The sequence below is a fragment of the Megascapheus bottae genome, chromosome 6 (assembly GCF_031878675.1).
Source record: "Megascapheus bottae isolate mThoBot1 chromosome 6, mThoBot2.hap1, whole genome shotgun sequence".
NCBI classification, from domain to species: domain Eukaryota; kingdom Metazoa; phylum Chordata; class Mammalia; order Rodentia; family Geomyidae; genus Megascapheus; species Megascapheus bottae.
The window spans coordinates 11,030,885-11,052,540 of record NC_143514.1 but is presented as its reverse complement, the minus strand read 5'-3'; the positions used below and the strand labels follow the sequence as shown (position 1 = coordinate 11,052,540).

The window sequence follows — 21,656 nt, the reverse complement described above, 5'->3', positions numbered from 1 at the left end:
ATTGAGGCTGTGGTAGTGCACTTGGCCTAGCAAATATGAGTATCTGGGCTCAATACACAACTCAGAATCTAGAAGGAAAAAAAAGAGAAAGAAGGGGAAGGGAGTTTGGCCTACTAGTAGAGTGCTTGCCTAGATGCACGAATACCTGGTTTAATTTCTCGCTACCACATACACACAAAAAAGCTGGAAGTGGTGCTGAGGCTCAAGTGGTAGAGCTCTAGCTTTGAGAAAGTCCAAGGACAGTGCTCAGGTCCTGAGCTCAAGCCCAGGACTGGCAAAAAAAAAAGTGAAAGAAAAAAATGCATTTTAAATTAACTATTAATATGTTTTATTTTTTATTCATTTTATACTTAGTTACTATGGAAATCATAACTGGGTTACTGTTTTCTAGATTCAACCTAATCTTTCTGTTTTCTGCTGGTAGTGGGCCTTGATGTCCAGGCCTTGAGCTTTCTCTTGGCCTTTTTCTCAAGACTGGCACTCTATCACTTGAGTGTTATTTTTTGCTGTTTAAATGGATGCAGGGATTGCATATATATTTTTGTCACTAGCACATATCCCCAAATAACCCTTTGCATTTATTTGTGCCCATTCTGGGGCTTGAACTCAGGGTCTAGGAGTTATCCTTGAGCCTTTTCTTCCCAAAGGTAGAGCAGTACCCTTTAAGTCACAGCTTTACTTCCGGCTTTTTCTGTTGTTTAACACCCACAGACTTCCCTGCCCAGTCTGATTTTCAATCATGATCCTTAGATCTCAGATTCCTGAGTAGTTAGGATCACAGGTGTGAGCCACAGGTACCCAGCTTCCAATTTGATTTCTTTACTTAAAGACATAATTTCTCAACTGTTCACTTTTGGATAAACACAGCCCTCCTGAAGCCCTTGCAATTCAAGAGGGAAAATAATTTATCAAATCTAAAACTTTTTATAGTATCAAGATCATCATGAACATGACACTAGCATCAGAGGCTTACATCCACTAGCCTTTTGCTATTAAGAGATACATACATACATTAAAGTTCACTTTTGAAATCCCCCTCACCTCTTTATGTGTGGAGCCAGGCATTTTACATGGGACCATATTTTAAATATTGTAACAGGGCAGAGCTCCAATATAAAGAATAAGCCCATGTCTTGCTGAGCTGAGCAGACTGTATTTATAAGAAACCCAGTAATTGTAACTTTCATGAGAATGTATTCACAAAGTTAATCTGTACCTGCAGGTGCTTCTAAAGTCTGAAATACTTGAGGTTTTTCAGTAAGTCTGATAGATGTGTTTTCCATGAATCACTATCACTGAGGAGGCTAGGACCTATGCTGAGATTTAACACAGGAATACAAAGACTTAAACAAAAGTGATCCTTATGAAGCTAAGAGGTGAACTGAGATACCGAAGTTACACAGGGTTGACATAAACATAACTCAAGCCCACAGAGAATAATGAACTCTTTCTTATTCCAGGCACTCAGTTGATTCATTTTAATACTATGATTTAGTGTCCAAACTGTAACCTAAAATAGGGACTAAGACAAGCCAATAAACCTATCTTAACAAGGCCTAAAACAAATAACCCTTAAAGATTAATAATACTCAATGGGAACTTAACTGCATGCCAGAAAAAAACCAAATACAATATTTAAGGAAAGCAATATATGAGTCTAACTCTTTCCAATTCATGATTTACAATGGTGATGGCCAATATACATTTAAAACTTACTAGAAAAAGAACTAGAAAATTGTCATTAGTAACAAGAATAAAAATACAACAAAATAGCCCCCACAGATTACTCAGGTGTTGAAAGTCAAAATCAAAGACTTTAAAACTGAGATTATAAACCAGGTACATCTGGTTTACAGATGGCTTACATCTGCAATAATAGGTACTCAGGAAGCTGATATCACAGTTGAAAGCCAGCCTGAAAAGTAAAACTTACAAGGTTCCTATCTCTAATTAGCAAAAATATCTGGAAGTGGCCCTGTGGTTCAAAATGAAAAAGCCATAATTTTGAGCATAAATGCTCAGGCACAGCACTGAAGGCTAGAGTTCAAGCCACAAAACCAGCATGTATGCGTGCGCGCGCACACACACACACACACACACACACATACACACACACACACACACACACACACACACACACACACACACACACACACAAGGCTGGGAGCCTGGGAGCGTGGCTAGTGATAGTGGTAGAGTGTTCACCTAGCATGCACAAAGCCTTAGGTTCGATTCCTTGGTACAACATACACAAAAAAAGCCAGAAGCAGTGCTATGATTCAAGTAGTAGATTGCTAGCCTTGAGAAAGCTCAAGAATAGTGCCCAGGTCCTGAGTTCAAGTCCCAGTACAGCAAAACAAACCACTCAACCTGGGGTTATATGCATGTTTAAAATAACTGCATACAAGTAAACAGCCTAGTAACAGAAACTAGAATGAACGCTATAAAAAATAACCAAACAAACTGAAAATACAATATCTACTTGACAGCTTAATAAGTGGATGTTGCAGGGGAAAAATACCCACTAATTTTTTTCTCATATATTTTTTATTGTAATTAATAGAAGGGTTACATTATATTCAGCAGACAGAAGGTGCATTACTTCACATACATTGATACCCTTTCTCATGTCTTGGTCCCCATTTCCCTCCACCCCCCCCACCCCTCCCCCACTAATTTTGTTTAACAGATCCAAAGAAATGAATAATTTTGAAAATTATGATGGGAAAGAGCAAAAGACAAACAGCCTCAGTAACCTATATTAAAAAAATAGTAACTAGTATAAATGCATGCATTTGGAATTATGAAAGGAAAGGAAAAAAAACAACAGTGAAAAAGAAAAATAATATTTTAAGAAACAATTACACCAAATTTACAAGTATAAAAAAATCAATTTATATTTTTTTCAAAAGCCTTAATGAATCCAAGCCTGAAAGAATCCAAAGATAATCATATTTAGATGTTGCATCCTAGTTGACTGCTAAACAGCTAAGACGAAATCATACAAGAGAAAAGAAAACATTATGTATGAGAATAATAACATCGAATAGTTTTTCTTCTCATCAAAAATAATGGAGCCCAAGAGATAAAAGTAAAATTTTTAAAATTATTGCAAGCAAATCAGATTTCTATATCTAGTGAAAATAATCTTCTGATGTGCAAGAGAAATAGACATTTTACATATAAACAAAATATGAGAAAAAATTCTCCTCAGAGATCTGTGCTAATAGAAACACTAAAGAGAGTCCTTAAGACTAAAGAGAAGGAAATTTGCATCAGAAAGAATAAAATAACATAAAGCTGATAAAATTACATTAAAGATTTTTGAAAGCATTTTTTATTTCTTCTCTTAATTTCTGAAAGAGAAAAAATACTCTACAAAGCAAGAATAACTTTGGGGAGTTCCACTCTGTGGTGGAAATAAAAGTCATCGTGACTGTAATGCAGAAGTTGAGGGTGAATGAAATTCACTATTGCTTGTTACTTCTATATTTCTGGAATATATATATATATATATTTCAAGCTGGATTAATAGTCATTCCAAATACATTGCAGTAACTAAAAGATGTGTATTGTAGTTTGTCTAGCAATAATTGGCTAAGAAGCCAAGAGTGAAATGAAATGGAATGCAATATATATTCAATTACTAAAAATTAAATAAAAACCTGAGCTAATATAAAGAACAAACAAACAAACAAAAAAACCCAAGATGGTTCCTTGGTACCACACACATAGAAAAAGCCAGAAGTGGTGCTGGGGGTCAAGTGGCAGAGTGCTAGCTTTGAGGAAAAAGCCCAAGGACAGTGCTCGGGACCTGAGTTCAAGCCCCAGGACTGGCAAAAAAAAGTAAAAAGTACTAAGCATAGGCTTTCTACAAGAGACATTCCCACATTCCTACGATGTCTATAGTTATTTATTAATGCCTTGATAATTCTCACTTCGGGATCCCATTTAAGAGGTGGAAGAAGTGAAGATGCACTTCATAATTAAATAAACCAGGACAATCTGTCAGTTTTTTCCTGAAGGATAAAGTAGGTTTTAAGTAGTTTCAGCTGGGAAGAAGCAGATCCACTAGGTTTAAAGCTGTATTGATCTTAGTTTTGTACCTTGCATTCATTCACTATTTCCATTTAGGGAAAAGCTAATTCCATTTAGTTTTCTTATTAACTGTATGCAAAGTCTCAAATAGTTGGTTTTTAGGCATAATTTGCTATATTGTTTTCAGAGTTCTGTAATCACACATAATATAAAGCACATTTTCTCCAGGTGGTTTTCTTATTTGAATTTGAATTGCATTAATTCCTTTTTAAAACAAACACATGGAACTGTTGGAAGCTGAGTGTCAGCAAAAATTGACTAGCTAATTGCAATGTGTTCCGTATGTCCCAAACCCAGATTCCTTTATTATTAATTTCTAATGTAAGTCTGTTTTCATTTGTTATGACTTATGAAAGGGCATTGATGCAATATTATTACTGTTTCTACTTCATTCATTTTTTCCCCTACTTTTCCCCTAATGCCCTATTTTTTCCTAGAGTACCATCCAGGAGGCTACATTATGTTTAGCTGTCCCATCTTCTTAAATGTCTTTTCCATTGTGATAGGTCATTTGTCCTTTTTTCTCTTTTTTTGGACTAGTCTTGGGCTTGACCTCAGGGCCTGAACACTGTTCTTGGGCTTTCCTCAAGGCTAGAGCTCTATCACTTGAGCCACAGCACCACTTTCGTCTTTTCTATGTATGTGGTACCCAAGAATCGAATCTGGGTCTTTGTGCATGCTAGGCAAGCACTCTACCACTTGGCCAAACTCCCAGCTCCTTGTCCTTTGTTTTTAATGACCTTGGCAGTTCTGATGACTATTGCTCAAATACTTTGTCAAATGCCTTGTATTTGGGATTTGTCAGATGCTTATGTTACAACGTAATTTGAGTCATAAGTTTAAGGGAGAAAAGATCAAGCAATAAATATCATTTTCACCATGCTACATGCAGAATACAAACCAGGTCAGGTATGCTCAACATGCTGGAAAAATATCTGGTAGTTGTTACAGAAGTTGTTTATCCCATTTTTGTACTGACATGGTTGGATGAAGGGCAGTCTCTGTGAACAGTCTACGATTAAGGGGCAAGGAATTCTGCTTCCTCATTCTATCAGTAAAGATTATCTAGAGAAACAGAATCAGTAGTACATGTGTGCATATATTCATGGTGAGATATAGATGCATATTATATTTACATATGTATTTTATACATTTATTCATTTGAGATTCTGGTGGAGAAGGATGGGGAATGGAGAAGAGACAGAAGGAGAGAGGGAAGGGAGAGGGAAAGAGAGAAACTGATGATAGGGAATTGTACAAACTTGCAAACAAGATGATTGGGGGTTGGGGGAAGGAAATGGGGACAAAAACATGAGAAAGTGTATTCACGTGTGAGAAGTAATGCGTCTATTTCCTGACGAATGTAACTGTAACCTCTCTATACATTATCCCGACAATGAAAAACAAACAAAACTTGCAACCGAAACCAAATTTGAAATTCATATAGGATTTCTCTTTTACAGTCTTGAGGCAAAATTGAGGGGGAAAAACCCAAGGCATTTTAGAGAACTTGGTTTTGCTCTCAAGGCCTTCAGTAGGCTAAATAAAGCTCTCTCACATTATTGAGATTAATCTCATTTAGTTAAAATCAGTTGATGGTAGATGTTAATTACACCTACAAAATACCCTCACTGTCTCATCTAGATTACTCTTTGACTCAATTCAGGAGTAGCTATGTAAGCTATTCGGAATTCACCTGCCTAACTACTTTTGTTTTCTTTTTTAAATTATTTAATAATGTATTTTTAATCAGTGTAGATTCTACTATAATTCAATGCCATTTATTTTGTTGCACAAATAAGTGAAGTGATTGTTACTATTTAGTTGTGGGACAATGTTCAATCTTTTGACATGACCTCTCTCTCGCGCTCTCTCTCTCTCTCTCTCTCTCTCTCTCTCTCTCTCTCTCTCTCTCTCTCTCTCTCTCTCTCTCTCTCTCTCTCGCTCTCTCTCTTGCTCTCTCTCTATCTCTCTATCTCTCATTTTGCAGAAGAACTGCTGATTTTATCTTACATATTTGTATATTTTCCTCTCAGAATTTGAAACAGACATCTCTCTAGAAAGCCTTATTTTATTTTATTCAATTAAAGAAATAGTAGAAATCAAGATCTTGGTACTGGCCTACATACTGATTTTCTTTGACTCTTACATTATTTTTCCAAAATCTTTTTGGATAACATAAGTATATTGGATTAAAAAATTGCATCTAAATTGTATAAATCTTTATCCACTTTGTAATTGGATTGTTTCCTATCCCTGAATTTAAAAGTTCTTTTAAGTAATCACTGTTAATTTTTTAACAATATTTTGGTTCCCAGTGAAGGAGAACACAGTAGTAATATGCATCCATTTTTAAATTATAATTTTGTTTCTTTCATTTAGAAGCAATTTAATATGATGTGCCTACCACTGAGAACTTTTTAGTAATATATTGTAGAGAGTAATAATCGTTTCCTTGCAAATTATCCAATCACAAAGCTGGTCTTTTAATCATTTTTCACTTCTTCACAAAAGCAATGCTGTTCATAAAACAGGATTCTGGTTGAATCCCTTCTTGAATACTACATCCTGCCAGCCAAACAGCCTTGGAAACAAAGTAGAGTAGAATTATTGTTTGTGTCTGGCTGTGATGATCACAAGAGAGTTTTTTCCCCCCATAGAAGAAAACCTTTGCAAAGAGGAAAGTTCACAAATGGAGTAGAAGGTTATTCAACAAGTAGCTCTTCAGACACATATAATCCGTATTTTGATGATTTTATAGTTTTATAAGTCCCCAAATGGTACCCCCCAAGTGCTTCACTCTATATCTGTCCTCATAAATCACTCCTTACTTCAGACTGCTAAAACCGTAGAGAAAAATCACAACAGTTCTTCTCAAACTTTGCTTATTTTCTTCTAGCTTGTGAAAGACTGAGACAAATGTTCTGGGCTTCTTTTATAAGACATAAGAGGCCACGTTCCAAAAGGCCAGGAGCCTAAGCTTTGAGACAAACAGGTTGGACTTTGACCAGTTATATGGCAGACAAGAATTACCTGAAGGAAAAATTTTAATTTTCCTCTCTCTACACTGGGACATGATAAATTATATAGGTCTCCAGGCATTTACACACAATGAGACCAAACGATAATATTCTTTGGACAGGATTATATAGGCAAAAATAGCTATGTGCTTCTGATAGTATAACCTAATCTTTATCAAAATGAATCTCCAGGAAATGGAAATCACATTTTTTTTATTCTTTGTTGCTGTTTTGTTGTCTTTTCCTTTTGATTCGTTTATTTATCTGTCTTTGGGAAGGTAGGGGGCACAGAAATAGAGGGAAAAAGGATAAACAAAAGCAGCAGTGGTGCAGCAGCAGTATTCATTAAACGCTATGTTGAAAATGAACTTTAGCTTGGGGGTGGGAAGGAGAGGGAAATATTGGGAGAGCGTGAGGGAAGGGGTGACAGTGTTCAAAAGGAAATGTACTCTTTACCTGACTTATATAACTGTAACCACTCTATACCTCACCTTTATAATTTAAAAAAATGCATCAGAAACACAGTAATGATAGTATTTGCTTCACAGAGTCTATAGGAGAACTAAATTAGCTAATATTTTGTCAGTGGTTGGAAGTTCTACGCAAGGGCTGAAATGGGAAAATGGATCACATGATCTCCTGAGGTAAAGAAGATCCACTGAGCTTTTTTGAGGGATCTTGAGAAAGGCTTGTTTGAGTACATCTTCGCTATAGAAGCAGTGTTAGCCAGGTCCTCCATGAAAACAGAGTTTCACTTCCAGGAGAGTATTATCTTCACCGTTACCTTTAAACACTTACTCATTGTTGGGCTGGCTCAAATTGTCTGCTGCTTGCCTAGGAAGGATGAGCCCTGAACTCAAGCCTCAATAATGTACCAATGTGGGCTAGAAGTTTGGCCTAGCCATAGAGTGCTTGCCTAGCATGCACGAAGACCCAGGTTCGACTCCTCAGTACCACATACGGAGAAAAAGCCAGAAGTGGTGCTGTTGGCAAATGGTAGAGCTCTAGCCTTGAGAAAGCCCAAGGACAGTGCTCAGGCCCTGAGTTCAAGTCCCAGGACTAGCAAATAATAACAACAACAATGAAAATAATAATAATAATGATATAATACCAATGTACAAACTAAGACCATAAAAATGTTTTCAAAGGATACCTTAGGGGTCAGTTCATAGTCAATGGTGCAGCTGAGAAACTTTGGACTTTGATGATATCAATTCCTTTGGCTAATTAATAACAATTATTTAATAACAACTATTTGCTAAATAAAACAGATTGTCACATATTGATGAAATAACTGGTTCTTATATAATGGATGGTTGGTTTCTTTCCTGAGTTTGAGAAGCTATTTATTTCAAAGATGCCATATATACATAGGAAGCATTCAGTGAGCACAGGATATGAGTATGTGGGATTTTATCTTGATTGGTTAGGAATCAATAGCTGAAAATACTATATCTTGAATACATTTCCAAGTACACGAGGTAGTGCTGAGAATTTAGGAGTCTCACACTGTCTCTTCCCTCATTGTAATAAATGCAGTAACTTAACATGCACCTACCTTTTTCATGCTGAACAGCAGGCATGGGAAGGCAGGGATAAAAGTGGAAAGTTGGCCCAGCAATTCCACTACTTGGCATTTACCCAATCATCCAGAAACAAGGTCATACTAAATCCACCAGCACAATGATGTTCATTGCAGCACTATTTACCATAGCAAAGATATGGAACCAACCCAGATGTCCCTCAGTTGATGAGTGGATCAACAAGATGTGGTATTTGTACACAATGGAATTCTCTGCTGCTGTCAGAAAGAACGACATCACCCCATTTGTAAGGAAATGGAAAGACTTAGAAAAAATCATACTAAGTGAAGTAAGCCAGTCTCAAAGGAACATAGGCCCAATAGCCTCCCTCATTTGTCATAATGAGTAGAAACCTTGGGCTCTCCTAGCAGAGATTTACAATAGAACAAAATCTAAAGACATTAGGCAAAATAGTACTACACTAAATGTAAGGAACTCCAGGATAAGTAAACAAAAGCCATATAATGAATGATTGTTGTCCTTAAGGTACTGTTATCTCTCATCTCTTTTGCTGTCCCTTATTTATCTCATATTGTTACAGTCTTTCACTTTGTTATCTGATATATTGGATATATGCGTATTTGGTTATTTGAAATTGGATAGGGAAGGGGGGAAACAAGATGAAGGGTGGGGGTGGGGAGGAGGGAAATGGGGACCAAGACATGAGAAAGGGTATCAATGTTTGTGAAGTAATGCACCTTCTCTGTGGTGAATATAATGTAACCCTTCTATTAATTACAATAAAAATATATGAAAAAAGTGGCAAGTTGGTCCAACTAAGCAACAGTACAGATCAAAACATGTGATCTGATAGGTTTATTCAGTTCCCTCTACCTTTGCCTTATGTGGAGGAGTAAGGAGGTGAGAGCCTTTGTAAATGTGTCCAAGAGAACGGACTCTGTAAATTCAGAACCTAAACTAAAACTACAGAGTAGAGAGTAGACTCTTGGTATCTGTGGGGACCTGGTTCCAAGGACACCATGACTGAGAAAGAGCCATGAGTGCTCAGAATGATACAACCGAGTACTGTATTGTACTGTAGAGTTTGACACCTTTTGTCTATAACATTGCCCCAACTTCCGCCTTTCAACAAATCTCAAATTTTCACTGGATCCCTGAAATGAAGCACAGTAACTTTACCCTCATTTCAGGGTTCCATTTGCTTTAGGGGAGGTTGATTTTTCACAAAATTAAGAACAGGGAAACAACTAATGATGAAATAGGCTATACTGAGATATCCTCCTCCTCCAGTGAGCAATTGCAAGGGCAATTGTCCAAAGTTTCGGGCCTAATTTTTCTTCCTTTCTTTTCTATCTTTATTATTATTATACTTAAGCAGTTGTACAAAGATGTCACCAGAGCAATTTATGAATGCAACATACTTGGTCAATGTCACATCTTTCAACCTTCTCACCCATCCCTTCCCTAACCACATCATCCCTCACTCCTCTTAATTTTGTAAGAAATATATGGGATTCTTGTCTGAATTTCCCTCCCTTTCTTCTATTCATTTGTTTACCTTTGCCTTGGCCCCACCCCACCATCTTTGGATTTTAATTTATTTTATTTTATTTTTATTTTTTGCCACTTGTGGCCAAACCACTTATAGCAAATCCAGAAATAAGAAGCGCTTACTGTACAGCTGACAGTATTTTCTATATTTACCAATAAAAATTTCATTTTCTTTTTTTCCATACAATTTTTATTGTAATTAATAGAAGGGTTACATTATATTAACCACCTAGAAATGTGGTGAAATGTTCTACATTTCCCTCCCCCCCACCCTTAATTAATGAGATCTTTCTTTTCTTTTTGGTTTATAATTTTACAAGAACATAGACACAAACCTTTGAGATACAAGGCAAAAAAATAGACACATACTGTATGTCACCACTATCCAAATTCTTTTTATGACTTTTTATACTAATAAGATTATATATTTTGTACTCAAAAACTGAAATATACTCTATTTCTCTCATTTAATGATTGTATAGCAACTAAAATGTACACTATTTCATTTTTTCGCAGTAAAAAAAACTTAAATCTATATCAATTAGAGAACTCTAAAGAGGGCTCCCATCTTTCTCTTAATATTGAGAGGAAATCAATTTATTTCACTTAGTCTGTTTTGGAGAGACAATTTCCTGAAGAATTTCCTTAAAAATGAATCCTCTGTATCATTTTTGCATAATAAGCTATGTATAAAATTATAATTTGCTATCATAAGTTGTTAGCCATCCAAAAATAATTCAACAAACTTGAAAGGAGAGATATAAATGGCAATGTAAGATGATCTGAAACAATTTTCCACTCACATATGTGTATGGTGAGTGATAGAAAGTGTCTAAGGTGATGAGATATAACTGTGATACATTGAGGTGTTGTCAAGCCCTTTTTGTTGTTTTTTTTAAAATTTCCAATTAGTGTTTGGAGAGCTTTCACTATAGTGTCATCAGTTACAGGACTGTGTGAAGGCATTTTCACTGCTGACGAAACCAGAAAAAAAATCATATATATCATGTCTTGTCTTTCCAAGACTTACAAAAAGTGAGAAATATAATGTTGTGTGGTAAATGGCACTGAAAAACTTTGTTCTTGTCCCACTGATTTTGCATTAACTCTTACGAGTCTTCACTTCAAAGTGTTCCTCGTTAAGAGAGAGGCTCTTGTTATCTACCCTAGTCAGGCCTCAAGCTCATGATCCTCCTATCTCAGTCTCCCCAAAGCTGAGATTACACATGTACACTAACTATCACAATCAACTTAGAAATATCAACTTTTAAAGTCCATATACTTACATGTATTTAGTACTAAATTTTGTATGATAGAGAATTTATTAGATCTCAGAGCTATAGAAGAATAAGTTCAAATAGTGTAGCAACAAAGCAAAACAGTATGTCCCTAATCTCTAAAATGAGAAGTCAATAACTCTTAATGGCTATAGTTTGATTGAGGAGGCTCGATGGTACCACGTGAGAACATAAGGAATAATGAAGGAACTCCATTATTTCATCTTTCTGGAACTTATTTCTTGTACAATTCAGAAGTATGTTCATATAGTTTCTGATATCCCAGATGGTAGAATAATTGGAATGGAGAATTGGAGAAGCTCTCTCTGCAGAAGAGTCATGGTGTTACCTGTGCTGTAAAAGTCAGGAAATATTTGATTTAAAAGTAGGAGCAGGAACGGAAATGTAAGAAATAAAACCTGGGAACGAAAACCCAAAATACCCTTGTCAGGAGATAGTGACACTCTTAGCTAGCTTGGAAATGTGTGCTGATAGGGGAAGAGAAAGCTTTGGGAGCTGCTGATGAGAGGCAAAATATTTGAATGTCAGTAAGCAACCCAGAAATATTGGAGATAAGATAGTAATGAATCTCGGGAATATTAGTTGTATACAATGATTAACTGAAAGAAAGGAAGAACACTAGATAAATGCAAAGATAGCTACTGCTGGGAAGAATGGTTTGCACTGGGGTAACAGAAATGATAACTGTTCAAGAAGCATTAACATTAGAAAACATTTTTTAAATGGGCAGAGTCTGGTGATTGATTGGTAGGCAGTAAAAGAGAAGAAATAACCAGAATTGCCTCCAAGTTTGTGTTTGGTGATGATTCTGGGGCCTGAACTCAGGACCTGGGAGTTGTTTCTAAGCTTCTTTGAGCCACAGCTAATCCATTTGCAGCTGTGTGTGTGTATGTGTGGTTAACTGGAGATAAGACAGTGTCAAGGACTTCCTGGCTTCAAACCAAGATGATCAGATATTAGCCTCTTGAATAGGTAGGATTGCAAGCATGAGTCGCTGGAAATTTGTTTAATTTTTAGATACGTGAAATGAAGGTGACAGCCAACAGGAAATGGAAAAAAAATTAGTTCAGGAAGCAGAGAATAGACATCAAAAGATCCTGAATCCTTATTTACTGAATAATCACTGTCCTCAGGCTCTCATTCTAAGAAGTGGCTGGAAAAATCTGGAGCTACATTGCTTGGGGTGTAATTTTTGGATATTCTGAGGCATCTTGGCAGAGGTGCAGGACCAAGCAAGCAATCATAACATCCTAAAGAGATTTCTGCTTACGGTTTGAAAACAGGTTGTGACATTCCTTCTTGAACAATAGGAAGAGGTACTTTCCAGTATACAATCACTTATAGCAATAATTACATTGATAAGGTTAATTAATTTAAAACTTTCACTAACATTTTCATGCACAAACGTGCACACGCGCACATACACACACACGCGAAGAATATCAAGATAAAACTTGGCTCATAGATAACTACTAACTTCATATAGCATATATTTTTGTTAAGCTAAAATAAATCTACATAATTAAGTTTACTAGCAACTTGTGCCATTATATTTTGTCAAAATCAAGAGGTGACATGCAATTAAAGTTACTTGGCTTGATAACTTTTCCTGTGAAGATGGGTCTTCTAAACATGTCACTGGCAACTCTACGGAAAAGCAGAATTTTGATATTGTAGGAGCAAATACATACTTGAGAAAATGGTAGTTGTTAACACAGAATCTTATTACTTTGTCTTAATGAGAATCAGTCCACATTTACTGGGTAGAATTTATTCAATGTATGAATATGAACACAATTATGCTCTCTATTTGTGACAGTTAAATGGCCCCATTCGCCACTAAGGCCTCTTGTCTAGAGATCGTATCAGCATAAATACACTAAATCTTTATTCCAATAATGCATCCATTATACCAAATGTTCACACAGATTCTCCAAAGTGTAAAAGTGATTGCAATATTTCTACAAAAAGGTGAAGATGGCATGTCAGGATCTTTTCAAGCATCTAGAATAGGTCATAATTCCCCCTTAGTGCTTTCATTTTGAACTTACGTGGCAGAGAAAACATAGTAGGGGCATTGTATTAACGAACTTGAGAGTTTGAAGAAAAGAACAGGATATAAAAAGAGAGGGGAAGAAAGAAAAGAAAAACCTCTGAGATTTGTTTCTCTGCATTGCCCTCTTTTTCCCTCCAGTGCCAAGTACGGAATGCAAAACAGATAAGTAGATAGCAAGTAAATTTTTAGAATGAATAAAAAATGAACATGCTTTTCTTCTAAAGTTAATCTTCCTATCCTAACTCTGATGTAATTAGCACTTTAACACAAGAAAATCATTCTAATTATAGAGTGCAAGCATTTCTGGAACGCTAGTAAGACTTTGTATTTGTGATTTCTGCCTTTATAAAGATGTTTTTACATAGAACTAAGTTATCAACCCTGCTATTGAAGCATTCCTGAAAAAGTATTCTCCATCCTCACCATACTCTACATCCAATAGATACTGCCCATCTAATAGATTTTAATAGTGTCTAAAATCAACATAGGAAACACATTACCAAAGTATTCGGTTTTCTGGAGTAAGTTCCAACCCTCACAATTAATGAGAACATAGCCAATGCTTGGGTGGGTACAAAGAACAGAGATAAGTTTGTGCTCTTTGAAAGTATAGCCTGATACTTTCAAGGCATAACAGAGTAGATACCTAGGTAAACACATGTGACTGTACAATTGCTGAGAAAAGACTGTCACTCTTGTCCTCTAGGTTATGTTCTAAACAAGAAATAAAATTATTCTGGAGGGAGAGTCATAGTGTCAAGGATGAGTTGATAAACAATTTTAAAGGCAGGCTACTAGTGTCTATTCAGCTTTGACCTCTCCTACTAGTTCTTCAGAGACTATTTTGAGGAAGGAAACACATACAAGCTGAAAACCCCCACCACCTGCACATGTACCACAAAAGTACATGACAATCTATTAAAATGAATAATACTACAGTATAAAATTATATTTATACTTATATAAATTCTCCAAGCATTTCTTTTGTGCCAGTATTGGGGTTTGAACTCAAGGCCTAGATACTGTCCCTTAGGTTTTGTCATGAACTTGAAACCACTCACAATGTGTCAAATACCTCACTTTTCATTAGCTTTCAGTATATTGGGATTTTCTACATTGTAAAGTAGTTTATATATAACATCATCCATATAAAGAATGTTTACAATTGTTTTATATAAGACAGGAACATATATAAAAATCTTTCCTATTCTATGTATGTACTTGAGGGAAAGTATTTAAAAGGATCAAAATTAAGCAATGTTATTTATACTTGCCTAAATGTATTTAGCCACTTACATATTTTTCCTCATCAATCGACATCTACTCATTTATTCATGTATCTGTCTACAAAAGTATGTTCTTAAAATGTTTGAACGAGGGGCTGGCAGTTTGACCTAGTGGTAGAGTGCTTGCCTAACAAGCATGAAGTCCTGGGTTCGATTCCTCCATACCACACACATAGAAAAATGCTGGAAGTTGTGCTGAAGCTCAAGTTGTAAAGCTCTAGCCCTAAGAAAGTCCAAGGACAGTTCTCAAGCCCTGAGCTCAAACCCAGGACTGGCAAACGAAATAAATGTTTAACTTGGGCTTTCCTAGCAGAGATTTACAGTAGAACAAAATCTACAGACATAAGGCCAAATAGTATGACACTAAATGTAAGGACCTCCAGGATAAGGAAACAAAAATTATAGAATGAGTGATTGTTTTCCTTAATGTACTATATTATCTCTCATCTCTTTCTCTCTCCCTTGGTTATCTAATATTGTTACAATATTTCACCTTGTTATCTGATATATTTTATATGTGCTTAATTGGTTATTTGAAATTGGATAGGGAAGGAGGGAAATGGGGACCATGTCATGAGAAAGGTATCAATGTTTGTGAAGTAATGCACCTTCTATTTAGTGAATATAATGTAACCCTTCTATTAATTACAATAAAAAAGAAATAAATGTTTGAATGAGTTACAGTCTCAAAATGTTTCATTTCTTTGTTTTCAAGTTTCGTTTTGCTTTATTGGCTCCAGTCCTGGGGTGTAAACTTAGGTCCCGGGAGCTATCTCAACTTTTTCACTCACATTTAATGCTCTTCCCCATGAGACACAACTCCACTTCTAGCTTTCCATTGGTTAATTACAGGTATGAGCTACTGGGGCCCAGATTCAAAATGTGTAAGTCGCTCTGCCATAGAAAACACAGAGCACGAGCTTAACCATGTTGTCCCTTCTATCAAACTGGTAGGACACATTTTTCCTACTTCTGGATCATAGTAGCATCCACTGAATGAAGCAATTTTTTTAACACAGATGAGACACCACGGCCCTAACGACTCTGCAATGAGTGGGACTTTCAGAACTAAGACTTCTCATGGATGAACGTTGTGAAGATATTGGTGCTGAGTAATTACGCAGCATTTCAGGTTAGAGATAATTATTTCATCTACTCATTCCTTCATTAACCTAACCCTCATTGAATCTACTCACCTAAGTCCTGGAATGAGAAATTACAGGTGATCCATGCACAGGTTCAAGTGGTTTACAGTCAAGCTAAGCATGGCATCACATGCCTGTAATCCTGGCTCTCAGGAGGATGAGACGGGAAATCATGAGTTTGAAGGCATCTTGAACTACATGGTTAGATACTGCCTCATTAAAAACAAAAAGATCAAATCAAAGCAAAGAATGTTTATGATCACTGAAGTTCATTGGTTATAAAACAAAATTATTTTATACTATCCAGATATATGTTACATTAGAGTCCAGATTCAAAATAAAAACATGTTATAATCATTCAGTTTGCTTTCCTTTATAGAAAGAATATGTGCACATAAGATGTGCTGTTTTTGTTAAAGCCATTGCAGATAGTAACCTGAAACCCACTCTCATTTCATTATTCAAAAAGAAGAAAAATTGCATAAAGGCAAATTATATAAATTGTATAAAATATTTTAAGTTTATGCAAAACATTCAAATTTATATTATATACTTGTATAAACATTGAAATTGTATGAATATATTTTAAGCATATAATACAAAATATATGAAACATCACATCACAAAAGCAATCATTGTCTATGGTTAATATTGAAATTACAGTTACATTAAAATGTATATTTTAATATACTCCTGGTCCACAAGCCAGTATTTTTAAATGAGTTTGTCAGTAAGTCATGGTTTCTCCAGCACAATTTACCTAAAGCAAATAAAACAGCCATGTTTGACATTTCATTGAAAGAAATAAAAAAATGTCTTTTTTGTTTCACCTATTATTAGGACATATTAAAATACACTTTATAATCGAATCTTTAAAAGATACTGATTTGACTTACGCATTTGAAAATCAATTCTTTTCCCTGAATTAGAAAAAAAAATTAGATGAACACATTCACAATGAATGATGAAAGCTATTGTAAGTAAAGGAAAAAGGCAAAGAGGAAGGAAAGGAGAGAGGGAGAGAGAGAAAAGGGAAGAAGAGGGGGAAGAGGGAGGAAAAGAACAATGGAGGGAAGGAGAGAGGCAAGAAAGAAATACAAGTCAATACACTGTAATGTATATTAGGAAATAATATCTGAATGTTTATTGCACACTGCATGCATACTACAGAATAGCAGTGTTTCCACATTTAGGCCAGAATAAGCAAACTTTTTTTCTGTAAGGATCAAATGTTAAATATTTTAGGCTAACAGATACTATGATTGTGTTTAAGACTCACATTGCAATAAAACCAGCCATAAATAGCTCAAAAACAAACTAGTTTGGCTATCTTGGGGGGATAAAAAGCTTACTGGTTGACACTGGTTAATTTCTCATGTCCCAAATATTATTTGTTTAATTTATTTTAAACATTTTGAAGTGCAATAGAGGTGGTGAATTTAGTCAAAGTATATTATATACATGTATAGAAATATCCTGATGAGATAGTTTTAGTAGAATTAATATCCACTTATAAAATAATATCACAAAACAATAACTTGGAAATTAACTTTACAACTCTGGAGGAGTGGGAAGAGGGAATGCGGAAGAAAAACATGGGAAGGGGTAACAATGTTCAAGAAGAAATGTACTCACTACCTTACAAATGTAAGTGTAACCACTTTATACATCACCCTGATAATAAATTTTTTTAAAAAATGTATAACAACTTTAGTTGTTGGGAATATATGGAACATTTGGCATCCTGGACACAGTGACCTCCTCTTTTCTCTGTCATATTGTAATGAAGAAATTTGTACATGACCTATGAGATATATAGAGAATTATTGGCCTGAGGTATTGAGAAAGTTTGTATAAAAGGTTTTTTTCAGATATATATATATATGTATATATTTATATATACATATATATATTCTTTTTTAAAATCTGAGCCCTGCCAGCTCATTCCTGTAATCCTAACTACTTAAAAGTGCTGAGATCCGGAGGATTCTAGTTCAAAGCCAGTTCAGGCTTAAAAGCCCACAAAATACCTTCAAGAGTGATCAACAAAAAGCTGGGCTGGAACTGAGCAAGTGCAATGCCCTGATAACCGGTCTTGGTCTGAGAATGGAGGGTGAATTTTTCATGGTATGTTATCATTGCTTTGCTTCAAAAACAAAACAAAAATGCTCCGTGAACAGTGTGTATGCTTCTATGAAAGACCTAACTTTAAATTTCTTTGGAACTTTCTGTCCCACGGATGCTTTATAAGACACTAGACAAGACTCAGCATCGTTCCACTCAGGTTGTCACCCAATAAGGGAAAATAAAAACTCTCTTGTACTTCCCACCAAACACATCTAAGCTTTTCCTTTTTCCAGCTTTGGAAATCACAATCACTATGGCTTTCTATTGGTTCTCCATCAAAGCAACAGACAGAGCACCATGAAAAGACAGACGCACATCTGAGTGCATAACAGACAGGAGATAACAGGGCAGGAAATGAGAAAATATCCAGCACACCAAGATGAATGTGAAAATTCCACTGACGATTCCTCCAAATACTAGGTCTTTCCAGGAAGGTGAGGAAAGAGAGGGAGGGCCTTTCTCTGATTGCAGGTAATCACAATTGCTAGCAGATACGACACTGAAAGAAACAGAGCAAGGAGGTATGCAACATATGGCTATTACCATCAACACAATCCCAGAATCCACCCTTATTTACACTTTCTAATACTCCGGGTTGGGCCTTGTACTCAGTCTCATTTCATCCCTTCCTAAGCTATTCCCATGGTAATGGGTTCGCATAGAAATCATAGCAGGAATGCAAGGGGAGACTATTCCCATGGTTATGATGGAGTCGGGGAATGGAGGACATAGGGACTTTTGGCCAAACCAATCCAAGATTTTATGTTTGGGTTTTTTTTTCCATTTTTGTTGTCTTGCTTTTTTAGGTAGGAATTTTCATGGGTAGAATGATAGAAATGAGCGGATCTGATCCAAGATGTGTGAGTAGTTTGGTGGTTTCTTTCTTTGTGTTTAGTCAGAACTAGTGTTTAACTCAGCCTCATTCTCCTAACTACCTCATATTCGTCTTTGCTTTTACACGAATTAAATGGGAAAAGTGATAACCTAAAAATCTAAATAAATGCTTGGAGTCCTGATTATTATAGTAAAATGCTATCATTAAGAAGGGTCAGAATCTTTATCTAGTGTTTTGAAAATATGAGTTGACAGCTCAGTACTTCCACTCATCAATAAAGGAGAGACTATCTCTGAACATATTAACAATTGCATTTCCCAATTCATTTTTGGAATTGATTTCTTTTGAATGGTCATCTCATTCCCCAGTGGCACACAATGCACTATTGCTGTCTTTGAACCTGGGATGACTTTCATTAGATCAATTAGAAGACTCATTTTAGAGAGTCATTTTTTAAATAAGGGAATTGAAGTTATGGATATAAAAGTCAGTGGCTTGCCCTTGTTTTCCTGTGTGGAAAGTAGATGTTGTTTTGGTTCTCCATCACAGAAAGTGTGTGTGTGTGTGTGTGTGTGTGTGTGTGTGTGTGTGTGCGCGCGCGCGCAGAAGCGTGCACGCGGCAGTCTTGGGCTTGAAATCAGAGCCTGCATGACAACCTTGAACTTTTCCACTGAAGGCTACCAATGTACCATTTGAGTTACAGAAATATTTCTGGCTTGCTTTTTTTTCAGGGTGCTGAGGGGAATTGATTAGAGAAGATAGTTTCACAGAGTTTCCTGGTCAGGCTGAGCCACAGGCATGAGCCACAGCACTGGGATCTACCCCTGTAAGCGAACAAGCCCTGAGCTCAATCCCTGTAAGTGAACCACCACTAGCACAGACCTGTCTAGCAGTGGTGTAGTGAGTCCTCACTATAGACTGTCTGTGCCTGCATTGTCCCTAGTTTACAAATCTTTCTTTTATTGCTATTCCTGTGTCGATGACAATTCTGCTTATCACACCTTCATCTTTATATTTCTGTGTCAGAACTCTAATTTCTAGATTCCAAAAATGTCATAAACAACATGAAATCAAACAAAATAATGAAAGAGGAATGGAGGGAGGAATGAGAGAGAGAGAAAGGAAGGAAGGAAGGAAGGAAGGAAGGAAGGAAGGAAGGAAGGAAGGAAGGAAGGAAGGAAGGAAGGAGAGGGGAAGGGAGGAAGGAAGGGAGGGAAGAAAAGAAAGAGGAAAAAGAAATTCTCAAAGGATGAAATATGGCTTACAGCAAATCCATTTTGCCTATAGAGGAAGCCATTCATGTCTGTAGAGTCTACTCGGAGGGTAGTTAAGATGGATCAATATTTTTTTCACCAAGCCCCACTGTGATACCCTCAAGCTCTCTGAAATTGTGGTGAACACACACAATCATGGGATTACAAACCTCATCATCCATAACAAATTTTCAATCAAAAACAACACACCTAACTTATTAAGTTGCATCTCCAGCTGACTTTGTATTCCATTTTCTTCCTGCATTCAGCTGGAAGTATTCACAAATAGCAAAATATAATACTTCCCATGTTACATGTTGCCAGGCAATCAGGGCAGAAAATAATTAACACAAGAAAGTGGACTGCCAGTATCCTGCTGAATGGTTCTGGAAAGAGTTCAAGTATGACAAACATTCTTAGCTGTCCCTTCTGGGACACGTGCTCTGTGCTCTGAAATAACAGTGTGAAAGGACATCTGCCAACTCCACTTTCAAACAGTTTGACAGCACTACAGAATTTCATTCTAAAATCTGACTTCGACTTTATTTAAAGGAGAATTCATCTCTGCACACGATGTCATTCTGTGCCCATTCCTAAAAGAGTCCTTCCTGATCTCCTGCCGCTCCTACCCAAGTCCAACTGCGTAATGAAGCTAATCCTGAGTACTAGATCTTTCCATAAATGAAGAACTCACACTGAATTCAAAGAGAGGCAGGGGTCTGTGAAGTGGGCATGGTTCATGTCAGGCAGGCCAACTGGAATACAGCTTTCATTGTTTTTTTAATTTAAAAAAAAAACCCTGTCTTTATTCCTATCTAACTGTTTAAATTTTTTCTTAAAAGTTGGAAACCCAATCAATTCTGTAAACACTTTCCCACAGAGAAATCTTTCATCCAAAGCACTTAACCAGGGAAGCAATAGGATAAATATCTAAATACTTTCGACCAACCACAGTTGAATTTGTTGTTAAGTAAGGTCAATGAATATTTGTTGAGTACTTTTAAGGCATAAGGTCTTATGTTAATTGTTAGTAGTATAATGACACATAGTTCCAATTCTCAAGTCACTTCAACCAGGTGGGAAATAAAGAGAAATGAATAGTCCTTTTAGTGCAATTTGTTCAATGTTTAAATAGATGTCCAGATTGAGTGTATCAGGCAAAGAGATCAGAAAAAAAATCTCTGAAGGTTTGTGCTTTTCTAGATGTCAAGAGTGGAAAAGCTCAGAGTTATCATTAAACCATCTCATTCCTAAGTCAAAACCATTAGCTATCACTGAGTTTCCATTTAAACATGAGGGGTTTGAAAATTTGTGTTCAAGTTGTTTCCATGCATCCATTCACATATTTATTTGGCATTTACTATGATCTGTGGTCTTATGAAATAGAAGAAAAGGGAGGTCCCACCTTCAAGGCACTCATAACTTGATATGAAAAGAGATATT

The 21,656-nt window shown here is 36.2% G+C and overlaps 1 long non-coding RNA gene across 1 annotated transcript in view; it reads right to left on the bottom strand.

Annotated features, from left to right (window-relative positions):
- Window positions 1-18,506: 18,506 nt before the first annotated feature.
- Window positions 18,507-21,656, bottom strand: part of LOC150061367 (uncharacterized) — a 105,217-nt gene continuing 102,067 nt past the window's right edge. Inside the window, exon 3 of the long non-coding RNA XR_016535813.1 lies at window positions 18,507-18,624. This is a non-coding gene — a long non-coding RNA (uncharacterized LOC150061367). The remainder of the gene's footprint in view (window positions 18,625-21,656) is intronic.